Genomic DNA, 16,357 nt, shown 5'->3' with positions numbered 1-16,357 from the left:
CCAAGAGTTACTAAGGAAACAAGGAACTGAGCTGCAAAAAAGAGCAGGCATTTCTTCTGATCAACAATAATCTATCCTGTATGCCAGAGTCCTTTAGATAGAGGGCTTGATCTCCGGTACCAAGCGGAGCAGCAGGCTTCTCAGCTACGTCCTTGTGCTCTTGTAGCAGTACTCCCACTGCGCCCCATAGCTATGGCAGCCTGCAAAATACATACCATAGAAGAGGTGAGGTCTGAGTAATTAGGAACTGAAAATTTCACCCTCAAGCTTGACACATTCTGCTATCCTCCCCTCCCCATGGAAATGGGATCACTTAATCAAAAGTTAGTGTTAAACTGATTTTGTTGCAAACAGAGAAAAGCACCACTGTGTCAAATTTGGTAGAAAAATTTAACTTGACAGGCATGAAACAAAAGGGCAATGCCTGGCACGTAAGAAGCTTTGCAGAAAGTTGTTCACTTGTTTCCCCAAGCTCTAATAGAGATCACTGACTAGCTACTCACATACTGTGCAATTTAGCATCATGGTAGGATGGTAGTGTGGAAATAATTGTGTGAATTCCCTCTCCTGCACTGTAGGGCCATAATACCTTGCAGTAGATGGTCCCATGTGTGTTGAGCGTTATTTTGCTGTAACAATGCAAGAGCTGGCAAACATACAAGCAGCAACCCAAGTGCCCTCTGAATTAGTACACCTGCTCTGTGTTGTCTCAGCTGTAAACTACCCTTTGGAGTCTAGTTTTTCCCCAGGCTATCTGTGTTAACATTAGATTTCAGCTAAGGCTTGTTTTAAAAAAAAAATTCATTGACTGTCAACGTGGCAGGGAAAAGAGTAGAGATCTGCCTGCGGGGTACAAAGTGTTAAAGGTATATTAGACACCACAGTCTAAAGTTATTGCTATGAGAGCCTCTCCGTGTGAGGTTTGGAGTCGAATTTTGCAAATTCAAGGTTTGCATAGTTCAAATAAGTATCCAAACAGCCTGAACTCTGACCCTTTGAGGTTCACCCATCAAACTAGTAGAAACTAGTGTATAAATAACGAAGAGTACTTGTGGCATCTTAGAAACTAACAAATTTATTTATAAACAATAACCAGAATTAGACTTGGAGATACACCAATATGATTAGTAGCACCAGGCATTGATAGCAATGCCCAGAATTTTTAGCCACATCAAACCAGAACTGACTTTAAATGATACAGCCTATAAAGAAAAGCAACCTCTTATTACATCATGAACCTTTTGTTGAGCAGTCATAAATCTAAGTAGCTTTTATTGCTCAACAGCAAATTTGGGAAGTTCTATAGGGAAACATTATCAGGAGCAACATTTTTATTATGGAAGGAAGAATGTTTTGAAAAGAAAGCATAATCCCTGACTAAAGTTATCCAGGATTGTAGCAGAGAACAAACAATTGGATTTACTTAATGGACTGTTTAGTTTCTGGGGATATGACATCCTAGTATATTTTCCCACCATGTAGAAAATATTCTCACACAGATATTAAAACAAACAAAAAAACCCACATAGTATCCACTGTAAGGGTTATGCCACTTTAACCATACCAGTTTCAAACAGATTTAAACAAACAAAAACAAACAAAACACCTCTGTAGCCCTAGCCCTGAATTTCTCTGATATGGACAGCCATCCCCAAGGAACTGGTGAGATATTAACACTACATTTCATATAGACTGCCAAATGGCCATCCCATTGTGGCAAGTTTTTGGTCCCTGACAGGCTGGGAGAGATTAAAACTAGTGACCTAGAGGGAGAACAGCTAAAGAAAAGGCCTCTTCTCTTGGCAGCCTTGTTGCACTACCTCGGTATTCTAAATTTTGCTCTTTGGGAGGTACTTCTCCACATGAAATGTCCCATGCAGTCACACAGTAGTTCCAGACATGCAAAAATCAGATCCAAACTATGTTTTTTTCCACAGGATATATCAGAATGAGGAACCTACAGTGGTAATTCTTTGAATTTAGTGGTGATTGTGTAAGAAATTTAACTTATACTGTCGGTTTGGTCATTTTTAAATGATTTATTACCACATCCTTTATAATCTAGTCAGTGTAATGTGTAAATATTTCCATAGCTCTGCCAACATTTTACCTGATCCTTGCGCAAGCAATGAAAGTTACAAATCAGTGAAAATTACAGGATCTCTATACTGACATCTACTTTGGCAAGCTAGCAAAAGAAAAACCTGCTGAATCTGTCAGACCTCTAGGGCTTTCAGAATGAGCGGTGACTGAAACATTTTTAGGTGAGCTAGGATTCCCATTGGGGATCCCAAATATTTCAAGAAGTCCCACAGTTAAAAATGGTTTCTAAATTGCAGAACCAAATACTGTGCCATTAACACCTAGATGGCCATCCACTTTTTAGCAGCAGCAGATCAATATGATGCAGGGTTGAATGTCAAACCCAGAGTCAGTGAGAACATAAATTATGGTTTACACTTAAAACACTAATGAAGTTTTCATAAACTGATTTTGTAGGTTCTTTGTTAGAACCATGGCACTTCTAGAGCAAAACACAACTCTAGTCTGAAATTGAAAAAGGGCAAACTTTTCAAGTGACTTGGCCTCCTAAGTCACTTTTGAAAACAGGACTTGGTCATTTTGAAATTTTTACCCTGTATCTCTCAATGAATAAAAAGACAATTGTCTAATGAACCAGTTATCTGAAAGTGTGGTGGTCTTGCAGAGATGACTTGCAAAGTTGCTATGATTTATGCGGACTGTCCCTATCCATCCAGCACATACCATCTTGGATTCCATCCATTTGAGGAAGGGAATCCTTGACAGATTTTTAGAAACTTTGAGAAGATTCATGTTAGTTTACAAGTGTCAGTGAGTACTGCCTCTGCTGAAAGAGGCATTTTAAAATAAAGCAAAGCTTTTAAACCTTCAAGAAATGTCAGCAGAAAGAAAAGCTGCCATCTGCTGCAGCTTTCTCTTCAGGGAAAGCGTTTTAATTTCACCCTGACAAACGGTGGATCTACACACTCAGCTATGCTGCCCATTTGCAAAGATTCCCTGACCTGGGATTAATCACATATACCAAGCATGTGCATTAGCAAAAGCCTTAAAACACAAACCATGTAACCACCTGTAAATCTTTTAAAGCCATTCTATTGATACTACATTTCAATAGTTCTGTGTATTTCTGTCTCCATTTGCTCATGTTAGATTTACTTTTACACAAGCTTTCTTCAGAGTTCTTCTGTTTGCTATTTATAACATAACCTTAGCAGCCATCAATTTGTTAAGAGAGATGATGTGGATGATGGACTTACATTATCAGGTAGGGGACAGGCGCTAATGTGTTTATGAAACAGACTCTGTTTTCATGCACATGACCCCTACAAACGCAGTGACTGAAAAGCTAGTCAGGTAACATGCACTAAGCAAGCAGAGCTGTCCCTGATAAATATGGTTTTCAAAATCTTTTCCATAAGAAAGTGTAAAAGGGACTTTCCTACTATGGCAAATGTGAAAAATGTACGTAAGTAATTTACTTGGCTCCCAGTAGAGATGAAGAGTACTGAAAGAAATCCATGAATATTTAAATAACTGACTGAACAGGCCCCTTTTGTGTTTGCCTTCCACAAAACAGTCTAGTGATCAAGTTTACTGACAGGATGTTTGTGGGAGCAGTGAATTTTAAAACGAATACTAGAAAATATTGATTTGAGGCAAATTTAAGTTTGCATTCCACAAGCACATGCAAGAAAACCCAATTCTAAGATTTATGTCCAGCCAGAATAGAAACATAACATGCAGCTTAAGGTTACCAATCACAAAGATCATTTTGATAATATCAAATATTCACAACAATCCACTCACTAATGAACTCCACACCAAGAATTTTTCATAACAGTCCCTTGGTAAAATTTCAAAAGCAAATTTTGAGAAAACAGATCTATTGGCAGACAATTCTCAGTCAGAAGAAAGGTGAGATCCGATAAGTTATTATGAATTCAAACAATATATAATAGTAAATGCAAGTTTCTTTTTAAAGAAATAAAAATATTCTTCCTCTGCCTGAGCCTATATCAGAGTCATTGATATAGTGTTACAGGAAAGAGTAAGAGATCAGTGCATCAGAGTAAGAGGACACATGTCAAGACATGAATCTGGCCCATGATTTTTGCCTCTAATTGCCCTCTTCCCCCCAGCCCCCCAAGTTGGGACAATTCTGCAGGTATTTATACCTTGCCTATTTACATCAGGAGATACGGTACAGAAGTTAACTTGCTGGAAGAACCGATTAGGGTTTCTTCCAGCCAGGAGTTAACTACTGACCCAATTGCTACACAAACATTATGTACTAGGTTAAAACAAATCCTGGAACAGCCACGTTTTGTTTCGTTTCAGGTCACCGAGTCTTTCCCTCCAAGCTCCACATCAGCCCAGGTTTGCTTGAAACTCTGACAACCTGGCATGAGACTTTGAAGTGTGAGTAACCAGAGACTTTTGCCTTCTTGTTTTAGTTCCATTATGAAAGTGTTGCATGGTACACTGATGGAGGTGGCAAGTGCTCATTTACAATAGCTTGATCTTTCATAAAAAACATGTAAAAATATATAACTAATTATAAAACACTGGTCAATTTCATGTCTAATCAGTCTAAATGGAACTATTTTGAATTAAATTACATGAAAGATTGCTAGTCTTGTATGTCACATTTTATATACTGTACAGGACAAAAGCCTGTATATATGCCCAACCTTCTACCAAACCGTGAAAAGTTAAGAATGCAGCATATATGAAATGAATTCTCATTGGTACACAAGAGGGCAGATCTGGATATATTTTCCTAGGGAAGCTCACTGCCAGTGTACATCTATGAAAGATCAGATTTTATTTAATCATCTCAAGACCAGCACCACTTGCTTGTACGTGGCAGTGTCTGACCAAAGAGGCTGTGCAGACTGAATGTAAACATGCTGGTTTCCTACAGAGGGCACTCATTATCACAGATGTGTTGGGTTAGGAGTCCATAAGACAGAGTGTTATTTGTTCAGGGAGTGGGTGAGAATGATAACTTTTGATTGGCTCAGAGTTGGTTTGCCGGTGCTGAGAAATGAAGGTCATGAGGTAACTATATCTGGAGTTATTTATAAACCAGGTGCTCGCTGCTGAGAACAGCAACATTTGATCAGTGACCCTTTTCATTGCACAAAACCCCCAGAATGCATCGATCACCAGCAGTTAAACCTCCATTCTTCACTAGCAGAACGGCCTCCTTTCAGGACCTTACCAGAGGGCTAAATGCGTGAGGCAGAACTTGTCTGACCCTACAGCAGCAATTCAATGGCATCAGTGATAAAACTTAAAAAATAAAAAAAAGGCCAGAATCAGCTCTCTGTATCTAAAGCATCTTTCATCCGTATCCAAACGCTAAACTAGCACTAGTAACATTTTCTTTTTTTAAACCCCACAGATCTCTTGCCCTCAGTTTAATTATTTCCTCAGGGGTTGTTTTTCTTCCTCTTCTCTAGACTTTTTTTTTAAACCACTTTCTAGAACTGTTTTTTCTAAATGTGTGTTTTGAATTTACCGCTTGTGAAAGATGCCGGGCTTTGGAGACCTTGCTACTAGGTTCTGAGTACTAACTGGCCCCCAATTCAGCAAAATGCTAAAGCATGCGCTTATCCTTCAGGATGATTCCGCAAAGCGCCAAAGCATATACTTACGACCATGCATGGACTTAAATCCATTCCTATTCAGCAAAGCGCTTCACAATTAAAGTTAAGCGCAAAGGTAAGTCAATGAGACTTACGCACATGCTTAGGGCCCAAAGAACACTGGCTGCCTGTCTATACTACCTCCCTTGCCATTGACAGCATCACTACAGCTGCAGCACTGCTAGAGCAACAAAGGGAAAATTTCATAGAAGTCTGTGTGTAAACAAGATCCTATTTTGCTGGAGAATAGGTCCGGCACAAGCAATAAAAGTGCAAACTTCCATGCACCCATCCTCAACTCTGACATGGAGGAACTGTTCCCAGTCAGTGATCACTCAGTCTCAAGTGACTGTAAGCTCTTTGGGGGCAGGGACAGTGTTTTTATTCTGTGTTTATACAGCACCTAACACCAGGAGGTATCCTGGGGCCATGACTGTGGCTTGTAGGCACTACTGAAATATAAATAAGTGTTTCATCTGATCCTTTACCCCTTTGCTGGAATTGCCTGTTGTGGGGGTACTCTCCTGTAATGCAGCATTGTTTAAGCATTTATACTACTTGTGTGTTTCGGTGTAGGACCTCATTAGTCAAACAGGTTGGGAAAATTCTGGCAAAATACTGTCGGAATTTGTGGATTCAAAACATTGTGGCGATTGTTCAGTTTCGATGAAGCTCGGACAGAACCCTGCCTGGTTTCCTGCCAACGTGCCCATCTGTTTCTTCAGCAGCCTACCTGCTGGATTAATCCATGCCTGGGGAGTCAAGGTCTTAGGCTGTGGTGCAGCTCTGCCAGGCTAGCTGCCCTGACTCCTGGGAACTGGCTGCCTGAAATCCCAGCAGGCTGCTACAGAGTGGCAAAATATCAGAACAAGACACTACATTTTTGGTTTGTTCTTTCTTTTTCAGATTTCTGCTTTGGAGAATTTCAAAGTTTTGTTTTAATTCCAAATCAGAATGAAAATTTTTGAAGTCTCAAAATCCTCCACAAAATGGAATGATAATTCTCCATCCAGCTCTATTCATTAGTCACTTAAAATTGCTGCAGCAATAGAGATGGAGCCAAGCTTTTACCTTTGTATGGGAAATCTTTGGATTTAGAATCATCTGTGGTATTTCTACTTTTATATCTTGCCTTAGCTTTTGGGGATTCTTTTTCCATGTCCTTTGGAAACTCCCCAATATTATATTTTCATAGAAAAATCTGCTAGGTTTTTCCACGACTGGTGTTTCTTATGACAGTATTGCCTGGGTTATGCAATGGCAGTGAATTCTCAACACATCTGTATCATTCAAATTGGTCAAAACTTAGGTGGCCATCTGGACAGCACACTAACTATTGCAACAGAACAAGAAAACCATGCAAAACTCAAGTTTTAATTTTTCAGAGGTTCATGCCGCTGTTTTCTTTGGGTTCAGTTGCAGTGAATGTGACATCTCAATGTGAAACTCTGTTGAAACAATCAAAACTCCACAAAGCAGCTAAATTCCAATTCTTATTTCTTATTCTACTGCACCCTTTAGGTGTATAGGGCATCCACATGTTTCTGACACTTATTTTGGTCTTGTACTGCTCTGTTCAGGCTTCTGAGTGTCATGTTGATGGATCTAGTTTCTTTCTGTATTGTTCTGAATAATGTTTCTCTAGATCACCCTCTCTCTTTCTTTTTCCAGGTAGTGTCCATATTATCACTTGATGGGGAAGTCATGTTAGTGGCATCCTCAAAGCATGACCTAAATATTTCCATCGTTGTCGTCCTACCGTATTTGATTCTGTAGATTGGTGTGCTCTACCGAGAATTTCTGATGTTGTAATGAACTCTTTCTAATGAGCTCTGAAGATATTCCACAGGCATTTACTTTGGAATGAGTTGATCTTTTTATTAATTTCTGTTGTAGATTTCTATGGAGAGTGCTCTATATAAAAGAACAGACATGATGCCAGTGTTAAAAAAAATAATAATTTTTGTGTCCGTGCCAATTATACTACTTTTCCAAATCTTTTCAAGTATGTGAAAGTTTGTTGCTTTTTGGGGGAGGGAGGTGTTATCTAGCATGTCGTCACCATCACCGCACCTCCCTCTCCCTAGGTAGATAAAGTGACTTACTTCTTCTGTGTTTCTTTATCCACTCTAACGATGTCCATATACTTCGTCTTTCCTTTGTTGATGAAGAAACCAACTTGTTTTGCGGTATCTGCCAAAAGTTTCCATTAAGTCATGTGTTGAACTAATCAGGGCAATGTCATCAGTAAAAATGAGGCCATCCAATGGTGCTTTATCATTTGTCCATACAAATTCCTTGGTTGCCTTCTGTGGTTACTTTCCTCATGGCATAGTTAATGACCAGTGCAAACAATAGTGGGGACATAATTCACCCTTGCCTTACTCCAGTTGTCTCTGCAAACCATTGACGGACATCACCATCGCTGACTGTACACTCAGCATTATCATATAGATCCTTGATGATTCTAATTATTTTTGCCTACACTGTGCTATAATTCTCCAGAGACTGCCTTTGTGTATGCTGTCAAAAGACTTCTGGAAACCTATACAATTTATCACAAGAGGTGTTTTCCACCTCACACTCGGTCCTAAAATATGTCTGAGAGCAAAAATATGGTCTGCACATGATCTCAGTGGTCGAAATCCTGCTTGTTCCTCTCGAAGTTTAAGGTCTATTTGTTTCTTGATACATTCCAGGATGATGATGCACATGATTTTCCCCAGGCACTGAGAGTAATATGATTCCTCTCCAGTTATTGCAGATGGTAGGGTCAAGACCATGCATCGACAGGGCACAATTAAAAGACCCAAACACAAAAAGTGCTTTTCATCTTGAACTGAAGAACTGGTTTAGTGTTCTTATGGAGTTAAACTGAAGAAAACCGTGACATTGATATTCTGTGGAAAAACAGAATGTGCCATCTAAAATGTACTAAGAAAGTTTTTTAACAAACACCACCACCATCTTAAAGGGAAGAATGGACTTTGGTAGTAGTGGAAAAGTAGTATAAAGCAAAAACTCATGGATGCTAAGTTGTGAAGAGACAAACAAGTGGCAAGGAGAATACAGAGCTCTAGACAGAGGTAAAAAGGAGTGCTACAAGAGGCTGAGGATGCTAGCCAAAGAGGTGACTTTATAACCTTGTGTAAGACAATTAAACAACTGACAGGAAACTTTAGCAATACTGGGTCCCCTATTAAACATGCAAATAGAAACTCTTAATACTGAAGAACAAAAGAAAAGATGGCAAACCATTTTCAGGCTGTTTTAAATAGACCAAGTCCTAGTCAACTACTACAAATACATGATGAAGACCTAGCACTAGAGCTTGATATTGATTTAGGAGATATTAAAATGGAAACAGTTAGAAAAACCATCAGTAAACTCAAAAATAGGAAAGCAATGAGAGAGGATAAAGCACATGATGAAATAGACCTCCAGGCTTTCATTGTGTTTTTAGATAGAATATGGAAAGAAGTAAAGAACTCAACTCAGTGGAAGAGAGACCATATTGTATAACTGCTAAAGAAGGACGACCTTACCAATTGCAATAACATGATTACAGTGAAAAACCATAAAATCAGCCCAGCTTTGTTAAAACAATTTGCTAACTTTCAGTGAACTTGATCTGAATTCCAGTGAATCCTGAAACTAGGTGAGTGGTTTCAGGTACTACCCAGCTTTATTCATTAGTAGGTATAATAATTAGGGCTCTGATATTGCCCCCAATAGACCCCAGTGCCCAAGTGACGTGCCACTGAAGTCAACAGGGTTCTCGGCAGGTATCAGAGACACTCATCAAGATCCACTTGCAGGGTCAGGGTCTAAATATGGTAGCCGACTCAGATTTCATGGACTGTTAGTAATGTTTTCCTTCTGTGGTTTTATATGTAACTTCTTGGCCCTTCCTTAACTGAGTTAAGGATGTTATTTTTGAAAGAAAATTTGTGGTTCAAACTTTTAAATCAAGAATTGCAGCACAAAGCCTGTTGTCTAACAGACACCAGAAACATGACTGCACTGGCTATGAAGATGTGTCCCCCTACCTATTCTTGTCTGGTATATCCATAACGGCGATAGTAAGTACAAACTGAAAGGCACAGTGTGTAAATGGTCATGCATGTCAATACAAGAATAAATAAAGATTTTCTTCTGTATTAAAAATCTCTTTATTAACTGCACACCTAACACAAATAGCACAAGACATCCTTCCTGCCATCTGCTCCAACTTTGAGATCCTGGACTGTGTGGATGAATGTTGCAAGCATTGGCTATCCTCCTACATGTCCTCATGCAAAATGGTATTAATTGTCCCCATTGTCCCACTTCAGAAACATACAGCAAACATGAGAGGTGAATTGTGTTCACCTGCAGGTGCCAACCTCTGAGCTCAGGGTCTGATGTTCCTCTTGCAATAGCAACAGTACTACTGTCTGAAAGAGACCTCAGCGGGTGTTTCCCGTGCACTTTTAATGTTAATGAGATTAGCCAGTGTTGCAAGAGAAAGATTTACATAATAGCTATTATTCAGTAGATTTTCTCTCCCCCTTGCTTTCCTTCTTTCTCTCTGCCCTGCTCTCTGCTACACTTTATGCTTTTTCCCTGTCCCACTTAATGTCCCCCTTTCACACTCATTGCTTCTTTTGCCATCCTCCTCCCACTCCTAAACAGAATATCCACCACCAACCCAAGACAAAACACACCAGTTTCAGCTGTGCTTTGGGTTCATTCCAAGCACAAAATATGGAACTCCATGGAAAACCCACAGTAAGAGTCCCATCAACACCCATGAAGCAAGGCTGGCAACGGCCATGCAACTCTACCACTAACAAAGGTCTCCAAAACCAAAGAAAGGGCCGGGGGTAGCAGGAGGGGAAGGAAGATTAAGCAGGTCAATGGGCCTGCTAATTTTCAACTAAGGATGGGTCCAAGTACAACCAAGACCATAATGAAGAAGGTCAGATCTCATTCCCAGCCTTGCAGCTGACCCTTATCTCTATTAGCCCTGGATTCTTATCTGTTGAGCCCTAGATCCAAATATCCTTGAACTTTTTGTGTCCAGGCTCCCTAGTTTGCAATTCAGGCTCCATCTCCACTTTCGACTAGTCTCCTGTTTGCCTTGGTTGTATTAAGACAAGGCCCTTTTCTTTCTGCTGAAAGACAAGGTACATTCAGCAAGTCTCTGTTTCTGACCATATTGCCTCATTGCAAAACTTGAGGCTATATCTATCTTTTAAAAAAAAAAGGAAAAAAAAACCCTTAAAATAAAAAAAGCTGGTTGTGGTGTTAACACTATGAAATGAGCTAAATCTTTGCCATTTTTAGCAACCCTGAGACTGAGAGAATCAGAGGAACTGAAAATATATGCTTCATCACCCCTAGGAAACTCTGCCATAATATTTTTGGTTGCATAAGCAAACTAAACTGGAAATCTGGAATATGTTCAAGACCTTTTGATCAGGGAGCTTTGCAAGTGCAGAAAAGTAAAAACACAGACAGATGGGGATTAGAGTTGAGCATCAGGAGAATAATTTCCTCTTTTAATTTCAATTCTGCCAACATATAAAAAGCATTAACAATCCAGTTACATAACCCACATCATCAGAACCCCTCTATACTGAGCAGTAACGCTCAATGTAATTAAGCCATTGCATATTCTATGTTTGCTTCCCAGTGGTAGGCATCTTTTCACATGCGCAAATGAAATGCACTTTGAAAATCTGGACAGACAGATGGATCAAAACCAGAACCATTTATTCAAACCACCAAGAGCTTTGGGAGTTCAGATAAAATGGAAACAGGTTCCAAGCTATTGCTGGTTCTACAAAACCTGACTGACAATCTTTTGCAAACCCCAAGCCACCCCTGTTTTTGTCAGTCTCTACAATTAGATTAATGTTATTGGAGGAGGAAGGTTAGGTTGATGAATAAGCCTAAGTATTTTCACCAAGCGCTTGCCCTTTGTAAGGGTAGTCCTCAGTATATTTTGCATTATTCTACCACCGAGTATGATCTTTGAGACAAGGCAGCACAGTATTCAGAAGCTGGTAATAATGCCACAAATTTAGGACAGGCAGACTATGGATGATAGAACAGGTCAAGTTTTAATTCTTGCCAATGTGTCTCTTACCCTTATAGGGAATACTTTTCCAATCTAGTCATTCCCCTCATGACCAAGCCTATTGGTGAAGCTAGTGAAGCAGTGAAGAACCCAGCTTTTGTCAGCTCAGAAAGCAAAGAGTCAAGTAGCTTCCTTCATCACCATTAAATTCCAGGATCAACTGTCCTGGATGCAGTTGACTTCTTTTGAACAGGTTTTGAAGAACGGGTGATATGACACCTGCATTGGGAACCATTTCCAATAGGGAATGGCCATCTTAGCAATCAGCTCACTATATCGTTAGGCCACATCTGCTAAGCAGCTGATTTTTTTTTTTTGCAGATTTTGCTTTTACTCAGACTTCACTGTAGTTATGTGTACTCAGCTGTTCAGGTGGGGGAAGCGAAGAGGACTGAGCTTTCTCAGTCCATTTCAGTTAACTCAAATAGCAAGGTATTCAGTTTCTTGGTTTTGTTTTTATAACCAAAGTTTCAGAGCAGCCTTAGTAAAGTCTTTGCAGAGCTGTTCTAAAACCAACATATCTGCCCACGGGATGATTTCCCCTGTCGAGGAATCCCAGATTGGCATAGGCCAAAATATTGTGACTAGTGTTGTTGGGTGCCCAACCTGAGAAACCTTAAAAGGGGCCAGATTTACAGAAAGAACTGAGCACCCACTTTTGCAAATGAAGCCCTTTTTAAAGTGTCTCATGTTGGATATTCAGGAATGGAGGTGTTTAAAATCACAAGTCACTTTTAAAAATATTGGCTCCAGAGTTTAGTCCAATGTTGTATTTAAATGTTACAAGGGGTAGTGCTTTCATTACTTATTTTCACTGTCTTAGGGGAGTTTTTTCATAGCAGTCAACCTAAACAATTTAAATTTCTTCCCATCACCAATACTCAAACTCCTTGTGCCTCCTTAAGTAATAATCCTCCCTCTTCTGTGTTTCTACACTGCAGATATGTTCCTCATCCCCTGCTGTTGCTTACCCAAGCTATACATATTTAGCTCTTTTAATCTTTTCTCATAGGTCAATCCTTTCAGCCACCCTCATTTTTGTTGCTCCACAATGAAATCAACAGAGATTAGTATTTTAATCTCAATTTTCCCATTCAAAAACCAGGAACTTTATAAATTGAATGTCTTGCTGAGTTTTGCATAGTAACATTTTTTAAAAAGTTTAGATTTTTTCCCTTCTCTAGTCTGTATCCCCTCCTCTCCCTAATTTTTCCTACTCAATGTTTATTCCCTCTGTGGCCCCATCTAGAAACTGCATTTGTTCTAGTTTTAAACCATGCTGAAATACAGTTGTCAGTTAGCATGGACAGAGTTAAAACTACGAAGAGTCCTTGTGGCACCTTAGAGACTAACAAATGTATTATGCCCAAATACATTTGTTAGTCTCTAAGGTGCCACAAGGACTCCTTGTTGTTTTTACTGATACTGATACAGACTAACACGGCTACCACTCTGAAACCTGTCACCATACAAGAGTTAAAACTGTACTTAAAGTGTATAGTTTTGGGCCTGTCCACACTGGGCAGCAGCAGATTTAGCCCGAACCAGTTTTAAACCAGGTTCGTCAGACAGTTCCTGGCCCAGTGCAGACTGGGGATTTGGGACAGTACCATATAGGTATTAAGGCAAAAGAGTTAGTACCATAAGGGCTACCAGTAGTAACCTCACGTGTGCAAACAAGAACTTGTTCTTACCTTGTTTTCTGCTAAGCAGGACAGCATTCAGTTGCTTCTATTTTCCTTCCAGTTAGCATCCCCTTTCTCCCAAGCTCCCAGTTGTAAAATGAAGCCAGTGAGCGCAGCCTAAGAATTACTGTTAACAATCACTAAACTCATAACCGCTGTTTAAATTACAGGGGGAAGGGGGTGCTTACAGAGGCCAGGCCCCCTTATTACTTTTAAGGACTACCTCACTTCTGTCTCTTGGACCTCTTACTTCTGCTTACTGTTTAAATTAAAGCAAGACACTTGACATTCAGCCTCCCCCCGCAACACTTTTCCCCATAATTCAAGCACTGCTCATAATCCTTTCACCTTCCCCTTGTCCCAGTCAGACTCCTCCTGTACTGGTAAAATACAGCTTCCTAAGCCTTGCCTGGGCCCAAGTTCAGGGAGTTGCAAACAGCTTGAATTATCACTAAGGAGCCTCACAGTTGCCAGTTACTGTTTGTTTAGTGACTGCCCTGGGTCACAGAAGCCTAGGATAGAAGGGGCTGCTAGTTTCAAACAAACAAACAAAGAGACATCCCCAGAGTTAGAGGTACTGATTTCTAAGCAGGAGGTGCCTGTCCCTAATATACCAGCTTCATTTGATGTACATGTGCTGTGGCAAGGAGGCCAGTTCCAGTCTCATGCTTCCTTTGCACTCTCTCTCCTGCTTCCCCACAACCCATCTGAATTATTCCCATTCTCTCTCCTCACCCAGTTACCTCTTCTCTCTCCAGAGCTGACATGAATTACAGCCCTTGATACAAGTACTGGTAACATGAGGGGCTGCATGACTGTAATCTTGGAGGGTATCGTTTGTACAAGCAGCATCTTGCTTGTAAAAGTCCTTTCCCCTCATGGTCCTCCCCTCCAGGCATCTCTCCAGCAGTCCTAGTTCACCACCTAGGCCTTTTCTATACAACTCACGTTCTTGGTTGCACGCCTGGCCTTCACATTCCTCATCCCTGTATCCTAGCTCACGCTCCTGTCCTCCCTTGGCCTCCTCACCACCCCAATTCATACTCCTGGTCATGTCCTCAGGAATTGCCCCCTTCCCTCTCAAACCCCTGGCCTCTCCACAGACGCTTGACTAAGCGCTTCAGCTAATCACTCTCCAAGGTGCTTCCTCACACTGCTGCACTGATTCCCACTGTGGAGGGAGTAAGGGCGGAAGCTGCTCGGTGAGGCCTCCTCAGGCTGTGCATAGCGTCTCCCAGCAGGGGCATAGCAGGAAGTGCTGCGGTCGCTGGTGCTATCCTTCTTTGCAACTTGCTTTGTTGGCAGCATGGATCACCAGGCCTTGGTCAGTGGCAGAGGGTGAGTAGATGGGAGAAGGACACAGTAGGTGGGAGGATGGGGAGGATGTTCAGTTTTGTCTCTCCCCCCACTCAATTTTTCTAATAGAGTTGTGGGGAAGACAGTACTGGAGGGAAGGAAAGTTGGAGGAGTGGGGGATCTCACCCCTCCTTCAATTGCTGTGCATATGAATATAGCCCATAACGGCTTCAAAACCACGCTCTGCACCTGAGAGACCTTGAAGTCCCAGTTCTGTGAAGGCTGTGCCCATACAAACCCTTACTCCTACGCAGAACCCCATCAGCTTCCTAGTGAATGGCCTATGTGTGTGAATCCCTAGGATCGGGGGCCTAATCCAGAGTGTGATTTATTTTTTTTTAAAGAGTTCTGATATGGTGGTGCGCCGGCAAGCCGTGGGAGTCAAACCAACCTTAAGCGGTGTTTGAAACCAGTTCAGTTAGTATTGTTTTAGCCCCACTGTACACAAGGCCTCTGATGGAGACTCCAGCCCTTCCCCTTCTTTAATCATATGTAAATGTGGTTTCCACAAGAGTGGGGATACACAGTTATTTTATTATTTTCTATGGACAAGTAGTAATAAAAATGTTTTTTTAGGTAATACCCACCATTAACACACTGCCAGCTAAAATACCCCCAGCCACCAGCAACCAAGATTTTCTCAACCCCAGTCCCCCCAGGAAAAGCCTAGTTGAATAGGTGGGCGTTTGCAATGTGGCAAAATTTGGACCTAGGTGGGAAAGCAAATTCTAGAGTTCAGGGCTCTCCACTATCTCCAGCCCCAAGATGTAGCTGTCCAGTGTGCCTGTCCATTCCAGCACCAAAGTTGACCTCCACTGTTGCAGTATAACATGGAGAGAGCCAGATTCTCAGATAACGGGGACCCAACATACAAAAGAGTATTGCATAAAAGTCTGATTCCGTTCTTAGTGAAGTCCATGGCAAAATTCCCGTCAGTGTGGGCACAGTTCCTATTGACCGCTCTGCCAAGGCTTCTCAGTCCTAACCTGCATCTCTCCTATCTCCTATTACAGTTCCAAACCTATCTTTAGCTGAGACTGACAGCTGAGCTAAATTGTTCCATTATGCAGTGACTTTGTAATGAGGAAAAATGTATTGTGAAGGGACCACTTTCTAGATGAGATGGTAGTTAAGTCTTCATGACCAATTCAATCATTGACTTCTGATCTGAGGCTTCTGACTAGGGCATAATTGCAGGGGTGATTTTTTTCTTCTTTTTTTTTTTTTTTTTTGGTGATGCGCATACCTATTGATTATGAAGCACATTGCTTATTTCACTGCTTGCTTATTTCATGTAAACTGCCATTATGGAGAAAAATGTTCCAGTCACTACTGAATTCAGGCAGATTTGAACCAGTGACTTGGATGTGAAAAGTTGAGAGACTAGTGTCCCATGCTATACTTTCTCCCACCCCTGCGATAATGATGTCACACAGTGCTTGTGTGCTGATTTACATGCTCAAAGTACTTCAAAACATCAATCTTGAGCCATAACAATA

At 40.9% G+C, this 16,357-nt stretch overlaps 1 long non-coding RNA gene across 1 annotated transcript in view; it reads left to right on the top strand.

Annotated features, from left to right (window-relative positions):
* Positions 1-16,357, top strand: part of LOC120383231 — a 42,920-nt gene that overhangs the window by 1,360 nt on the left and 25,203 nt on the right. Inside the window, exon 2 of the long non-coding RNA XR_005588380.1 lies at positions 4,381-4,461. This is a non-coding gene — a long non-coding RNA (uncharacterized LOC120383231). The remainder of the gene's footprint in view (positions 1-4,380; positions 4,462-16,357) is intronic.

The sequence above is a fragment of the Mauremys reevesii genome, linkage group 15 (assembly GCF_016161935.1).
Source record: "Mauremys reevesii isolate NIE-2019 linkage group 15, ASM1616193v1, whole genome shotgun sequence".
Classification (NCBI taxonomy): domain Eukaryota; kingdom Metazoa; phylum Chordata; order Testudines; family Geoemydidae; genus Mauremys; species Mauremys reevesii.
The sequence above is the reverse complement of the archived record's forward strand: the minus strand, read 5'-3'. Positions and strand labels throughout refer to the sequence as shown.